The sequence below is a fragment of the Stigmatopora argus genome, chromosome 8 (genome assembly GCF_051989625.1).
Source record: "Stigmatopora argus isolate UIUO_Sarg chromosome 8, RoL_Sarg_1.0, whole genome shotgun sequence".
Taxonomy (NCBI): domain Eukaryota; kingdom Metazoa; phylum Chordata; class Actinopteri; order Syngnathiformes; family Syngnathidae; genus Stigmatopora; species Stigmatopora argus.
Genome location: NC_135394.1, coordinates 17,673,464 through 17,689,666, shown reverse-complemented (window position 1 = coordinate 17,689,666; position 16,203 = coordinate 17,673,464). Strand labels below are relative to the sequence as shown.

Below are 16,203 nucleotides of genomic sequence, written 5' to 3'. Positions count from 1 at the left end.
CCCTATTCCCAACAAAAACCAACACCTCCCACATAAAACCTGAACTGGAGGAGGCTTCCGAGGCTGTTGACTGGGCTTCCTTCATGGAGATCACTTCAGTCGGCGAGCTGTGGGCATTGTTCAAACAATCCATACTCCGGGTGACTGAGCGCTCAGTACCATTGTCGATGCCACGGCACCAGAAGCACAAACCCTGGGCGACGCAAAAGGTGAAGCGGGAACGGACTCTCAGAGACGTTGCTTGGCGCGAATTCCAGGAACGAGGCACGGCAGCTGCATATGAGGTCTATAAGCAGCAACGAAATAGGGCAGTGTTCACTGAAAGGCAAGAGCGGAGCAAGTATGAGCTGAGGTTGGCGCAGTCATCTCGTGCAAACCCCAAGCGCTTCTTCGCCCATGTTCAAGCCAACAAACGTCTGCACAATCAAGTGGTTAAACTCAGGGATGCTGATGGAGTCGGTGTCACGGATGCAGAGGGGCAAAGCTCTCTTTTTGCTAGGGTGTTCGCAGGCATTTACAAAGCCGATGATGGGCGACCAGCACCCCCATTTGCTCGGGATGTTCCCCCAATGCCTGCAGTTGCCATTACACCTCCTGAAGTCTACCGAGCCTTGATGTGTCTGGACGCCACTAAAAGCCATGGTCCGGATGGTATTCACCCGAGGGTCCTCCAGGCACTCGCTCCGACCATAGCACTTCCCCTCGCATATCTCTTCACACTGTCCTTGCAATCAGGTGAAGTCCCCGAAGACTGGAGACGGGCCGTCATCTGCCCTATCTACAAGAAAGGAGACCGAGAGGACCCGTTGAATTACCGACCGGTCTCCCTCACTTCAGTAATCTGCAAAATGTTAGAATCAATTATCAAAACGTCCATGATGGCCCATCTCCAGATCACAGCGGCGATCTCCGATAGTCAGCATGGATTCGTGTCCAACAGATCCTGCCTCACCAACTTGCTGATGATGGAGGAATGGGTCACTCAATTAATGGACGATCGACAAATTGCCGACCTGGTCTTCCTGGACTTCGCCAAGGCGTTTGACTCGGTCAACCATCGCTTGCTACTCCGCAAGTTGGAAGCGTATGCGATTCACCCAGCGGTCGTGAGGTGGATTGATGCGTTTTTGGCTGGCCGCACCTTTCAAGTACAAGTCAATGGCATACTTTCAGAGACTCACAACGCCCCCAGCGGTGTCCCCCAAGGCTCCGTTCTTGGACCACTGCTGTTCGTGGTGTTTGTAAACGACCTGCCAGAGCACATCTCCCAGCGGGTTCTCCTCTTCGCCGATGATGTGAAGCTCGTTGCTCCCCGAAGCGACTACGAGGACCTGCGTAGGTGCCTTCATCATGTGTGGAGTTGGTCGAACCTGTGGGACCTGCGGCTCAATATCACGAAATGCAGTCATCTGGCTATTGGGGCTCCTCCTGATTCACCTCTTGACTTTGAACCGGGACGCCTGGAACTGGAACGAACTCAACGGTGCAAAGATCTGGGCATCATTGTCGACGACACGTTCAAACCAACGGCCCAATGCATCCAAGCAGCCAACAAAGCTCGCGGAGTTCTGTTCCTAATGTTCCGGTCCTTTGCCGTCATCACAGCAGACATCTTCCTTCCGTTGTATGTTTCCCTGGTGAGGCCCATTCTCGAGTATGGGATCCAAGCCGCATCACCGTACCTCGCCAAGGACATCCAGCATCTGGAGCGGGTCCAGAGGCTTGCAACGAGGATGGTCCGCGGCCTCAGGCTATTGTCCTACGAGGAAAGATGCCAGCGACTCAACCTGCCGACCCTTGAGGCTAGGCGTCTGCGAGGGGACCTAATACTGGCCTACAACATCCTCCACGGCATCTACAGCGTGCCCCGCGACCTCTTCTTCACGCCCGCACCTGATCGTGGTCTGAGGGGTCATCCGTGGAAGCTGTACCCTCGCGGGTTCCGGTTGAATCGGCGGAAGGCGGCTTTTTCAGTGCGCATCGCCGGTCCTTGGAACCGGCTTCCGCAGGGTGTGGTCGAGAAGCCGACGGTCGCCCAGTTCAAGCGGGCTCTGGATGACTTTTTGGCCGTGAACCAGTGACTACACCGCGTTTGTTGCACATTTCTTGTGTCTTGTTACATGGCCCTTAGCCTAGTGCTTTTTTTTTGCCAAATAAATTGAATTGAATTGAATTGAATTGAATATTACCCAAACAATTCCCTATTCCCCCACTACCCAAGTTAAACAATTGCCTAGCCCCTCCGCTACGCTACGCTAACCATCCACACCACTTGAAATCCCTCCCCGAAAAATCCGTCCACTTCCGAGAGGTGCAACGAACGTCCCATCAATCACCCCCGCGGCCCGCAAATGTTTTGCTATTAACGTCTAATTACTCCACCGTGATAAAGGAGCAAATAAATCAAGTTCTCCCTCTTGATGAACTGCAAAGTGTTGATAAGTCACATATTTAAATGCGGGTTTTATGTTAACATCCCGCCACCCGCATTGGCGCCATCCATCAACGGGGGGCGCTCACCTGTCCGCCATGTTGGGGAAAACATCCTTCTTCCAGCCTCGTCCTTGGGACACACACACACACACACTTACACACATGTACACACTAACATACCCGCACACACACCCACACACTCCAGACAGCTTGGGTGTCAGAGATAAATGACGGCTGACACCGTGGCCTGGAGAGACGGCGTGCAGATACCAACCACCGCCAAAGGTTCCCGGAGCCAAACGAGTGGCGGCGGCGGCGGCGGCGGCGTGCGGGACGAGGCGGGACGGGATGACTGACTGCAAAAAATGTTGTCGGACAAAAAAAGCGTGAAGACTTGACAAGTTGAGTCCACGTAGATTCTTTTACGCTGTCGGCTGGACGGCGTTTTTCAAAGCGTCCAGGAATGGCCATTGCGCTTTGTCTGTTTAACGTTGTTTTGAGGTAATCCGACGACTAGTAGTGGTACTATCGTTTCTGGAGCTAATATTTCGGATTATTGCCGTGTTCTCCACAGTAAAAGGGGCAATATTTTCTCATTGTGTCTTATATATGGATGTTGGATTAATTATTGTATGATATTTCCTTCCCATCTAGTGGATCTATAACACAACCCACTACTACTACTACTACTACTAATACAGATTATTTTATTGAATGTATAACACAATCCCCTATTAATACTGCTGCTCCTGCTACTACTACAACTACTACTACAACAACAACTACTACTACTACAACAACAACTACTACTACTACTGCTACTACTTCTACAACAACAACAACAACAACAACTACTACTACTACTTGTACTACTACTACTACTTGTACTACTACTACTACTTGTACTACTACAACAACTACTACTACTACTGCTACTACAACTACTACTTCTACTACTACTACTTGTACTACTACAACAACTACTACTACTGCTACTACTACTTCTACTACTACTACTACTTGTACTACTACAAACACTACTACTTCTACTACTGCTACTACAACTACTACTTGTAGTAGTAGTAGTAGAAGTAGGAGTAGTAGTAGGAGTAGTAGTAGTAGTTGTTGTTGTAGTAGTAGAAGTAGTAGTTGTTGTAGTAGTAGAAGTAGTAGTTGTTGTAGTAGCAGTTCCATCTAGTGGATGGACAACACAACTCTTAACCACTACTACCACTGCTACTACTACCACTACCACCACAACCACTACTGCTACTACTGCTACTATTACTGCTACTACTGCTACTACTACTACTGCTACTACTACTGCTGCTACTACTATTACTACAACTACCACTACAACAACTACTACTACTACTACTACTACTACTACAACTACCTCTACAACTACCACTACAGCAACTACTACTACTACTACTACTTCTACTACTACTACAACAACAACTACTACTACGACTACTACTACTACGACTACTACTACGACTACTTCTACTACTACTACTGCTACCACCACCACTGCGTCTTAAAGTCCGGTGCACCTTATATATGAAACAATTTTTGAGATTCACTCCATTAAAAGTGCGCCTTATAGTGCGGAAAATTCGGTGTTTTTCGTTGGCACGTCCGCCTCACAGTTCTGAGATCTAGGGTTCAATCCCCGGTGGGTTCCGACCTTCCCGTGTGTTTTTTTTTGCATGTTCTCCCCGAACTGTGTGGGTTTTCTCTGGGTACTTCCACATTGCAATAACATGCATGCTGGTCTAATTGCACGCTAATTTCTCCCCAGGTTTGAGTGCAAGCGTGACTGGTTGTTCATCTCATGGTGCCCTGCGATTGGCTGCCGACCCAATCAGGTGTCCCCCACCTGCTCCTCATCGTGGACTGTGATAGGCTCCAGCACCCCATGTGACCTTTGCGAAGGTAAGAAAATGAATGAATACTATTTGTTCTATATATTTCTTTCGTTTGCTGTATGTATATCTATATCTTATGTTTGGTCGTTTTGGAGAGGGTGGGGCTAAAGAAGCCAAGACAGGAAGACTGTTTAGCGTTTAATTTGATTATTAATCTTTTTTTTAAATGGATTTACATCTGAAATATGGCTCACTTCAGGGGTGAAGTTCGACTTTCTGCTTTAGGATCAAATTCAAATGAAGAGTATATAGTATAGATTAATATAGTATTACATTTTTTTTTTTGCTATTTACAAAGTCATTCAAGATATTTTGAATTTATTTCAGTTTTTGATCAATTATTCATTTATCAATTTTAAGATATTTTTTAATTAAAATGTGAGTATAATAGGAATTTCATGGTTTTTTATATTATTAGATAATCTTGCTGTACATTAATATAGTATTACATTTTTTTTACTATTTACAAACTCAAAATATTTTAAATTTATTTCCGTTTTGGTGAAATTATTCCTTTTCACATAATCCATTTTAAGTTGTTGTTTTTCTTAAATTAAAATGTGAATTTAATAGGAATTTAATGTTTTTTTATGTTATGTTATTGGATAATCTTGCTGTAGATTAATATAGTATTACTTTTTTTTTACTATTTACAAACTCATTCAAGATATTTTAAATTTATTTCAGTTTTTGATCAATTATTCATTTATCAATTTTAAGATTTTTTTTAATTAAAATGTGAGTATAATAGGAATTTCATGTTTTTTTATGTTATGTTATTGGATAATCTTGCTGTACATTAATATAGTATTACATTTTTTTTACTATTTACAAACTCAAGATATTTTAAATGTATTTCAGTTTTGGGGAAATTATTCCTTTTCACATAATCCATTTTAAGTTGTTTTTTTTCTTAAATTAAAATGTGAATTTAATAGGAATTTCATGTTTTTTTATGTTATGTTATTGGATAATCTTGCTGTACATTAATATAGTGTTACATTTTTTTTACTATTTACAAACTCAAGATATTTTAAATTTATTTCAGTTTTGGGGAAACTATTCCTTTTCAGGTAATCCATTTAAAGTTTTTTTTTTTCTTAAATTAAAATGTGAATTTAATAGGAATTTCATGTTTTTGGTCTGACACCCTTGAAATAGACACAATTGCTATCTTTTTATTCCCGCCTAGCAAAAAAAAACGATACGCCGCCACGCACAACTTCCACAACCGGCGGGCTGCCCCGCGACCACTCCCCATTGTAATCCCATTCCCGTGTTTATCAAAAAAAAAAAAAAAGATGGCAGCGGGCGAGCGAGAGAAAGAGCGAGAGAGGGAAGGAAGGCATTGAGCTGACAGCTTGATTGTGATGCTCCTGTCTGATAACTCCGCTAACCTTATCCATCTATTTCACCTCAACCTTGCAGACATGCACCCAAGCTCCGCCCCCCCAACACACACACGAGATATACACACACACACTGGCGGTCTCACACACAAATAATCAGCGCCGACCTCTGACCCCTTTATCGAGTGTCGGTGTTAATCCTCGCACCGAGCGCAATCACACACATTGGCGGCGCCCGCAGTTAGCGTAGCGCTTAAGTAGCCCACGGTGAGCGAGTCGGCGCGATAAAGGTGCCACGGAGGGTCAGGCGCCTGCCGGGGGCCGGAGGGGGCGGGGCTTAGTCCCAGGGCGGGTCGCTCGGCCTTGAGACGGGGTGAAAAAAAAGAGGGGAGGGCGACACGGGCGAGGATAAAGTGGGGGGGGGGAGAGTTAACGGTCGGACAAAGGGGGGATGACTTGTTGGGTTTGGGTGGGTTTTGTTTGTGTGTGTCATTTATACGGGTGCGATGTTTGTTGGTTAAACAGGTGTTTGGTTGTATTTTTTTCTGCGCTGGGAAAGGGGGAGGGGCTTGTTTTGATGTAGGGAAAGGGTGGTTCGCAGGCCGCTTTAACATCAACTTGATTTCACGTGGGCCGGATCATTTTAGATATAATATTTAGATTTTTTATTTTTATTAATGGATTAAATGAACTGGATTAAAAGATCTGAATATTCCGTTTTTTTATAGATCGAAAACAATGTTTATTTGAGCTTTTTTATATATATTTTAAGATTTTTCAACTCGATTTTATGTGGGCCGGACCATTTTAGATATAATATGTAGATATTTTTTTTATAAATTGATTAAAAGAACTGAATTAAAAGCCCTGAATATTCAGGTTTTTTTATAGATCTAAAACAATGTTTATTTTAGCTTTTTTTAAATATATTTTTAGATTTTACAAAATGATTTTTGAACTAAAAACACAGAAAAAATGGATTAAAAAATGACAATCATTCGTTCATTTTCTGAACCACTTTAGCATCACTAGGGTCGCGGTGGGGGTGCTGGAGCCTATCCCAGCTGAGGCGAAGGAACACCCCGAATTGGTTTGCCAGCCAATGGCAAGGCACAAAGAGACAAACAACCAATCTCTCTTAGCTAGGGGCATTTTAGGGTGCTAAATTAGCCTAGCATGCATGTTTTTTGGAATGTGGGAGGAAACCAGACTACCCGGAGAAAACCCACGCAGGCCCGGGGAGATCACGCAAACTCCACACAGGTGGACCAACCTGGGATTTGAACCCAGGACCCCAGAGCTGCGAGGCCAACGTGCTAACCACTCAGCTAGGAGCAATTTAGGGTGCTAAATTAGCCTAGCATGCATGTTTTTTGGAATGTGGGAGGAAACCGGAGTACCCGAAGAAACTCCACGCAGGCCCGGGGGAGAACATGCAAACTCCACACAGGTGGAGCAACCTGGGATTTGAACCCAGGACCCCAGAGCTAGCTGCGAGGCCCACGTGTTAACCACTCAAACGACAGGGGAAGTCAACGTCCAATTGGAAGGTCAGGTCAGGTCGGGTCAAGGACCCCAACAAAACCTGACCAAACCAGGGTGGTGGTCTCCACCTGGTGGTCTTGATCTTCATTTGATCTGATCGTCAATCCATCCCAGAGCTGGAAAATCACTTCCCGTCGTCTTTTTGATATCGACTTTGGTCCTTTGCGTCATCTTCCGAGTCTCGACGTGGTTTGGCGGTCCCCGCCATCCGTCCCCGGCGTCCGTCCGTCCCCGGCGTCCGTCCCGTCTCCATCCCGAGAAGGTTCTCCAAGGTCTCTTTGAAGCTCAGTTTAGAAGGTGACGGCGGGTCGGATGACGAATGATCCATTACCATCTATTTCCTGGCCGTAAATCCGAGCGGGAACGCCGACATCAAAGCCCGGCCGCTCCCTGGGAGGAATTCCCCTCGTACTTGGACATGCAAATGAGCTCGGTCTCCTACCCGACTCAAGCGCCCCCCCAACCCCCCGCGAACCCACCCGATTGAGGCGTCCGCGGTCGTTGCCAGCGCGGGAATTACACGAGCGAGGGACGCCGTCCAATTGGACCGGCGTCGCCACGAGCAATTTGCTTCTGGAATCCGGCGGGATTCCTGGCCGGCTCGCAGGGGGGGGGGGATTTGGGTCGGAGAACGGGAATGCGCGGCCAAATGAGCGTGTTGGCGTTTTGCACTTGTTACTTCCTCTTCCTGATCCTATGGCGGCGAGACAATGACTTTGCGCCTCCCCGATGCTAATTCCTTTTTAGCCAAATCTACCCGTAGTGTCATAAATGCGGGTGTGCTGATTAAAAATATTTTTTAAATCACTAACATCACTTTTTACAGTGCAATATCTATTTTAAAACTATCACTTTTTACAGTGTAATATCTATTTTAAAAACATCACTTTTTACAGTGCAATATCTATTTTAAAAACATCACTTTTTACAGTGCAATATCTATTTTAAAAACATCACTTTTTACAGTGCAATATCTATTTTAAAACTATCACTTTTTACAGTGCAATATCTTTTTTAAAAACATCACTTTTTACAGTGCAATATCTATTTTAAAAACTAATATTTAGGGTAGTTTGTATATATTGTTTTTTTTATATACTAAAAAAAAATATGTCCGGTGGTAAAGTGGTTAGCGCATAGGCCTCACAGTTTTGGGGTCGAGGGTTCGATCCCAGATGGTGGGTTTCCATGGGTACTACAGTTCTGATTTTCCCTCTTTTAAATCAATCATTATCATTTTTTAAATCCATTTTTTCTGTGTTTTTAGTTCAAAAATCATTTTGTAAAATCTAAAAATATATTTAAAAATAGCTAAAATAAACATTGTTTTAAATCTATAAAAAACTAAATATTCAGGGCTTTTAATCCACTTCTTTTAATCCATTTACAAAAAAAAAAATCTAAATATTATATCTAAAATGGTCGGCCCACATGAAATCAAGTTGACGTTAAAACGACCCTCGAACCAACCCGGGTTTGACACCGTTGGTCTACATCACAGGTGTCAAAGTGGCGGCCCGGGGGCCAAATCTGGCCCGCCGCATCATTTTGTGCGGCCCGAGAAAGTCAACAATCATGAGTGCCGACTTTTTGTTTTAGGATTGTATTGACGTATATTAAATTTCCTGATTTTCCCCCTTTCAAATCAATCATCGTATTTTTTAATACATTTTTTTCTGTGTTTTTAGTTCAAAAATCATTTTGTAAAATCTAAAAATATATTTAAAAAAGCTCAAATAAACATTGTTTTAGATCTATAAAAAACGGAATATCCACGGCTTTTAATCCAGTTCATTTAATCCAATTATTAAAAAAGAATCTAAATATGATATCTAAAATGGTCCGGCCCACTTGAAATCAAGTTGACGTTAAACGTACTCCCCGGAGAGCAAACGACCGCTTTATTGACACCAGAAGCTTCCTCAAGAGTTCCAGGTGAGTGTCAGAAGAAGTAGAAAAAGAAGAAAAAGAAGAAGAAGAAGAAGAAGTCGCCAGAAGGCGTCCAATGAAAAAACAGATAAAGCCTTTGACCTTGTGTTTCTGTCAATTTGCAGGCTCCTTTAGCCCCCCCCCCCCCCCCTCTTAGCCCTCAGCCCTGTGTCCGACCAATCCTTTTTCCCGGGATAAATAGCGGCGGTGCGCTTTGATAGCCTCAATCCCAAACAGCCGCTCGCCATAAATAAAAGGAACTTTCTCCCTTATTTTTCCCCCCACATATATATATATATTTTTATTTTTTTTATCTCCACCAGCGCCAGAGAGCCAGTGAGAAGTTCCTATTAGGGTCCCGGTAGCCCCCGGGCGTCTTTCCTCCCGCTTTGTAGATTGCCCGCTCGCTTTAAGGTGGCTATTGAACGTTAGCTAGGACAATTACATGGCGGGCCCCCCCCCCCTTTTTGGCCCCGCCCCCCCAAAAAAATCAACCCCGAAGGGAACATGCCCATCCCGTGCCGTCATGGCGGGAGATGTCGGGCCACGATACGAGCCCGTGTTGTAATTGCGCTGGTACGAGAGAGACCACCATTGCCCCCCCCCCCCCCGACGACCCCCCCCTCCTCCCACCCAAGTGGACCAGGGGGGTCCGCGGTGATAATAGCTCTCTGAATGGAGAGTATCATTCCTTAGCGCCTGGAGTCAGACACTGATGCTAATGCAAATGGGTTTTAGGACCCCCGCGTGCCCCCCCTCGGCCCCCCAAACCCCCGCCACGACCGCTATAATGACAGTCCTCCAAACCGGTACGTACGAAGAAACAGAGCGGAGAAAGCGTATAAATAAAAATACGCCGTCCAAAATGACTTTTTACTTGCCTGGGGGTGGGAGGGCTCAAGTCGTCACCTTCTTTTGCAGCGTACCGTGTTTTCACGACTATAAGGCGCACTTAAGAGTCTTAAATTTACTCCAAAATAGACAGGGCGCCTTATAATCCAGTGCGCTTTATATATGGACCAATACTAACATTGCTATCACGATGAAATGAAATAAATCTGTTGATAGGGTACACCACATGTGTCAAAGTGGCGGCCCGGGGGCCAAATCTGGCCCGCCGTATCATTTTGTGTGGCCCGGGAAAGTCAATGATGAGTGCCGACTTTCTGTTTTAGGATGAAATTAAAATGAAGAGTATAGATGTATATTACATTTCCTGATTTTCCCCCTTTTAAATCAATAATTGTCATTTTTTAATCCATTTTTTCTGTGTTTTTAGTTCAAAAATCATTTTGTAAAATCTAAAAATATATTTAAAAAAGCTCAAATAAACATTGTTTTAGATCTATAAAAAAAAACCTTCTTTTAAAAGACCCCCCTAGGATCCGCCTCTTAATTTCCAATCTTGATAAATATATATTTTTTCATCATTTGATAATGTGTAAAATAGATTTTTTACCTTCGCCCCCTGGTGCATTTTTGGTCGTTAATTAGGGCTGTTTTTATTTTCGCAAAAATGTGTCAAAAGTGGAAATACGTGGTAATATACCAGATTTCCTCTTAAAATTGACGTTGCAAAATAGCCTGTGATTGGCCAAATGTGGAAAATCCAAAAAGACTTAGTGACATCACAAAGGACCGGATTTTTCAATCGCGAGCCGAGTGCGAGCTCGCTAAAAAATGACCTTGAATTCTCCCAAGGCGGAGGTCGACCGTGTTGGTAAATAGCGTGAAGGCGAGGCGTCCATCCCGGATCAGCCTTTGGGCCCGCCTCCCGATGCGGCCTAAGATTTATGACCCCCTTTCGTCAAAGATGACATGTTTGCCCAAAGACAAACATGAGTTTTTTTTGGACTGCTTATTTTGGAGCTAACCGCTAAAAAGAGATAAACCGAAGGACGAATGAACAAACTATTTAGTGTACGTCACAATTACCGTAAAGTCACAAATAAATGGCACTAAAATGAGGTCACTTGGATTTTCCATAGCAAAAGCTAGCTTCTTATTGTCCAATGGTTTTTAAGCTAATGTTGATGTTTACGTATATTTTTGCTGTGATGATGTTTACGTTTATTTTTTGTATCATTTGCATCACAGTTCTGGGGTCGAGGGTTCGATCCCAGCTGGGTCGTTACTGTGTGGAGTTTGCATGTTCTCCCCGGGCTTGCGTGGGTTTTCTCCGGGTACTCTGGTTTCCTCACACATCCCCAAAACATGCGTGCTAGGCTAACTGTATGCTAACACTCCCCTAGCTATGAGTGGTTAGGTATTTGTCTCCTGCCTACCAATTCAGGGTTGACTGGGATAGGCTCCAGCACCCCCGCAACCCTTGTGAGGATAAAACACTGTAAAAAATGAATGACTGAATAAACAAAGGACATTTTATAGAGTAAGAAAATGCGCAAACACAAACTTGGAAAAAAATAAAAATAGGGATGGGTGTCCCCCCTTCGACTGAGATAGGCTCCAGCACCCCCGCGACCCTTGTGAGGATAAAGCGCTGCTGAATAAACAAAGGACATTTTTTATAGTAAGAAACCGCGCAAAATCAAACTAGTAAAAAAAAAATGGATTTGTTTCCCCGCCCTGTCAACTGGGATAGGCTCCAGCACCCCTGCGGCCCTTGTAAGGATAAAACACTGCAGAAAATGATTGACTGAATAAACAAAGGACATTTTTAGAGTAAGAAAACGCGCAAACACAAACTTGTAAAAAAAAAATATGGATGGGTGTCCCCCCTGTTTACTGGGATAGGCTCCAGCACCCCCGCGACCCTCGTAAGGATAAAACACTGCAGAAAATGAATGACTGAATGAACAAAATACATTTTATAGAGTAAGAAAATGCGCAATTACAAACTTGTAAAAACAATATGGATTGTTCAACCCCCCTGTCGACTGGGATAGGCTCCAGCACCCCCGTGACCCTCATAAGGATAAAACACTGCAGAAAATGAATGAGTGAATAAACAAAGGCCATTTTATAGAGTTAGAAAATATGCAATCACAAACTATGTAAAACAAATATGGATAGCCACCCCCCTGTTTCCAGCCACGCCCCCATTTCGCAATCATCCCGTTGACCTTTCACCCCCAGAAAAGGCCTTAAAGCGCCTTTTTTCCCCACCGTCGGTCCGTGGCTGGCCCGTTTCCAACACGGAGGCTTTAAAAAGTCCACTTTCTTCTTTTTTTCAGGTGAAAAAAAGGTCTCCGCCGTCTCCCGCCGACATTAAAGGACGAGTATAAAGGCCCCCGCGTTTCCCACAATGCCTTTTGTCCCGTAGACGGCGCGCTAATACGTGGCCAAAGTTTCACGCCGCCCATTTGAGCTAAGTGCTCTCCTCCGTCGGGTTGCGGAGATAGCGGCTCTCGCCGGCCCTCCCCGTCCATCCGTCCCTCTCCCCGGACGGGAGACGGGGAATAAAAGAAGGAGAAAAAGGGGGATAAAAAAAAAAGAGGAGAAAAGGCGAAGGGGGAGGGGCTTAGGGAGGAGTGGGAATTGACAGCTAGCTTGGAGAAGCGCCAACGCCGGCGCCGGCGCCGGGCCTCCGATGTACGAGCGGGGATTTATTTAACCGGCGAGAAGAGAGGACGGCTTCACAAGCGACAGATTAATTCCCGCTTTTTATTCTCAAAATAAAAGCCACTTTGAATTATTAAGAGATAGCGGGATTAGAGGGCCTCTTTCTTTTTCTTTTTTCTTTTTTTTTCTGGGCCCGATCGACGCCTCCTTTTAATTTCCGCTTTATTGGAATTCTTTTTGATGTGAGCATGTGTGTGTGTGTGTGTGTGTGTGTGGACAAAAGAGAAGAAGAAGAGAGAAAGAAAGGGTGGAAAGAATACGAAATAGCGGGAGGCGGCGACAGGAAGTGATCGGCGTTGGCGTTATGGGGCGTTTTGTGGCGTTATTGTTGGTAAAAAATTGGGGAAAGGTGGGAAATGGAAGAGTAATAATGGAAAAGTGTTTGGTTTTGTGTATCGTTGTGGTTGGTGCTGCCACCTAGTGGATTGGAGGTTGCGTTATGGGGCGTTATGGGGCGTTTTGTGGCGTTATTGTTGGTTAAAAAATGGAAAAGGTGGGAAATAGGAGAGTAATAATGGAAAAATGTTTGGTTTTGTGTATCGTTGGCGTTGTTGCTGCCACCTAGTGGATTGGAGGTTGCGTTATGGGGCGTTTTGTGGCGTTATTGTTGGTGAAAAATGGGGTAAAGGTGGGGAATAGAAGAGTAATAATGGAAAAGTGTTTGGGTTTGTGTATTGTTGTGGTTGGTGCTGCCACCTAGTGGATTGGAGGTTGCGTTATGGGGCGTTTTGTGGCGTTATTGTTGGTAAAAAAATGGGGGAAAGGTGGGAAATAGAAGAGTAAAAATGGAAAAGTGTTTGGTTTTGTGTATTGTTGTGGTTGTTGCTGCTACCTAGTGGATTGGAGGTTGCGTTTAGGGGGCGTTTTGTGGTGTTATTGTTGGTTAAAAAATGGGGGAAAGGTGGGGAATAGAAGAGTAATAATGGAAAAGTGTTTGGTTTTGTGTATCGTTGTGGTTGTTGCTGCCACCTAGTGGATTGGAGGTTGCGTTATGGGGCGTTTTGTGGTGTTATTGGTGGTTAAAAAAAATGGGAAAGGTGGGAAATAGAAGAGTAAAAATGGAAAGGTGTTTGCTTTTGTGTATTGTTGTGGTTGTTGCTGCCACCTAGTGGATTGGAGGTTGCATTATGGGGCGTTCTGTGGCGTTATTGTTGGTTAAAAAAATGGGGAAAGGTGGGGAATAGAAGAGTAAAAATGGAAAAGTGTTTGTAAAATACAGAAATAGCACTCGTTACTGACACTGCGCCTTTAAATGCGATGCGCCATATAGTCGTGAAAATACGGTGCTTCTTTTTGCTCTTGTTTTTTTCCAACTCTTTCTCGCCGCTTCATTCTTGAGTGAAGAAAGTGCGCGGGGAACGATCGCCCCCTGCAGGCTCGGAGTCTAACTACACCTGACCTAACACTGCCCCACGATGTGTTTTAGCGCCACCTGTTGCATTTTTTTGCTAACATTTCCATATTTACTGCTTCTCTTGACCTCAGTGCATGTTTAAAAAAATGTTTTTAAATAATACCGACGTAGCTATACGTGTCGCGCGCTTCGCGGCGCATTTGCTAGCCCGGCTCGGTTCCGCCGAGCGAGCCGGTTGGTCGGTCCCTCTTCAAATCTGGGCAGCCGTAGGAATTCGATTGTGCCGGAGGATTCACCCGCCGTCAGGCGAGCGCGGCGTAATCTCCGGCGAGTCTTTGTGCGGCAGGATTACCCGGCAAAGCGTTAGCACATATTTACAAGTACGCGGCTAACTCTCCACGGGCTCCCCGCATCCGACGGGCCCGGACGGCGCCGAGCTAACGCTAAGCCTCGCTTAGCGTCGTAAATCAAGCTGAGATTCGGGACATCTCCAGCCAAATCTTCGGGAAAAAAGCGCGGGCGGGCGCACTTTCTTTTCTTTCCCTTTTTTTTTTGGCGAGGATTACCTGGAAAAAACCCGCGCGCACGCAAACACTCGACGTGGCGTCCCCTCGGTAAACACTCGACGAGTCATCGGCGGCGGCGTTCGCGTCCGTGCAGACGGATAAAGAAACGTTTTGCTATTTTTGGGGTGTGCGTGGGGAGAGTCGGACATTTAATTGCGGGGTGTGCGTGGGTTTTGCGCGCGCGGGCCGTGAAAATGATATGCATTAATTCTAATTAATCACAGAGGGGAATTCTGTAGGACGGATTTGCGCTCATTCTTTCTCTTAATCTTTGGCGGCCTATTTTTATCGGCTCGCATTCATACTTTTATTCCTATTCTTCTTTTTTAAATCGAGCTCTTCTTTTGGAACTTTTATTCTGGTTTTGTGACGCTTATCGTTTTTGTCTTATTGTTATTCTTTGTCTTTTTTTTCCCTTTTCTGCTTATTCTTCATCTTACACTCTATTCTATGACTCTTTATACTTTTCAAATCTTTGTGTTTGTCCTCTTTTTTTGTCTAAAAGTTTTTCACAAGTAACTTTTATTCTTTTGTACACGTTTTGTAGTGTTATTTTAACATTTATTCTCTTTTGTATTCCTCTTTTTTTCTCATTTTTCCTCTTTTACAGTTACTTAGCTCGAAGTAAATTAGCATATCATTAGCCTAGCATGCTAGGTTAATACATTCAGTCATTTTTTTCTCAACTGCTTATCCTCGCATGGATCACGGGGGGTGCTGGAGCCTATCTCAGCAAACTAGGCGGTGGGCAGCCAATCGCAGGACAAAAAAAGACAAAAGATAATCAATCACTCCTAGCTAGGAACAAGGAAGCATACAATTAGCCTAGCATGCATGTTTTTAGGGTGAAACCGGAGTACCCGTTGAAAACCCTGAATTGTTGGTCAGCCAATCGCAGGGTACAAGGTCACGGACAACAAATCATAGCTAGGGTCAAACATTTATAGTGTTCAACCAGCTAGCCTAGTTTAGCATGCATGTTTTTGGAATGTGGGTTGAAACTGGAGTACCCGGAAAAAACCCGCACATACCCGGGGAGAACATGCAACTTGTCCACCCCTGGGTTAAACCTAGCACCCCAACTGTCCAATTTTTCAAAGCCATTCACAACCATCACCCCCATAATCTCTGATCTTGTACATACCAAGATCCAAGATGGCGGCGCACGGGGATCAGTGGCTCTTTGCTTTCCAGTTTGATGCTTTAGAATGATCTTACGTCGACCTAACGTGACTTTTTGAATGACTTATTTACATTTTTGGTGGGAAACACGCACTTTTTGGAGTAGAACCACTCATTTTGTTATACGCAGCTATTGTATAATGACGATAAAGGCTTTTGTTTTGATTTGATTGTTGATCCAAGATGGCGGCGCACAGGTGCAGTGGCTCTTTGCTCTCCAGTTTGGTGCATTAGAATATCCGGACGTGACTTTTTAAATGACTTATTTACGTTTTTAGTGGGAAACACGCACTTTTTGGAGAAGCACCACTAATTTTGTTATACACAGCTGT

The 16,203-nt window shown here is 44.5% G+C and overlaps 1 long non-coding RNA gene across 1 annotated transcript in view; it reads left to right on the top strand.

Moving 5' to 3' along the window:
- The window catches only part of LOC144079142 (uncharacterized), a 90,472-nt gene that overhangs the window by 68,996 nt on the left and 5,273 nt on the right, over positions 1 to 16,203 (top strand). Inside the window, exon 7 of the long non-coding RNA XR_013301436.1 lies at positions 4,238 to 4,371. This is a non-coding gene — a long non-coding RNA (uncharacterized LOC144079142). The remainder of the gene's footprint in view (positions 1 to 4,237; positions 4,372 to 16,203) is intronic.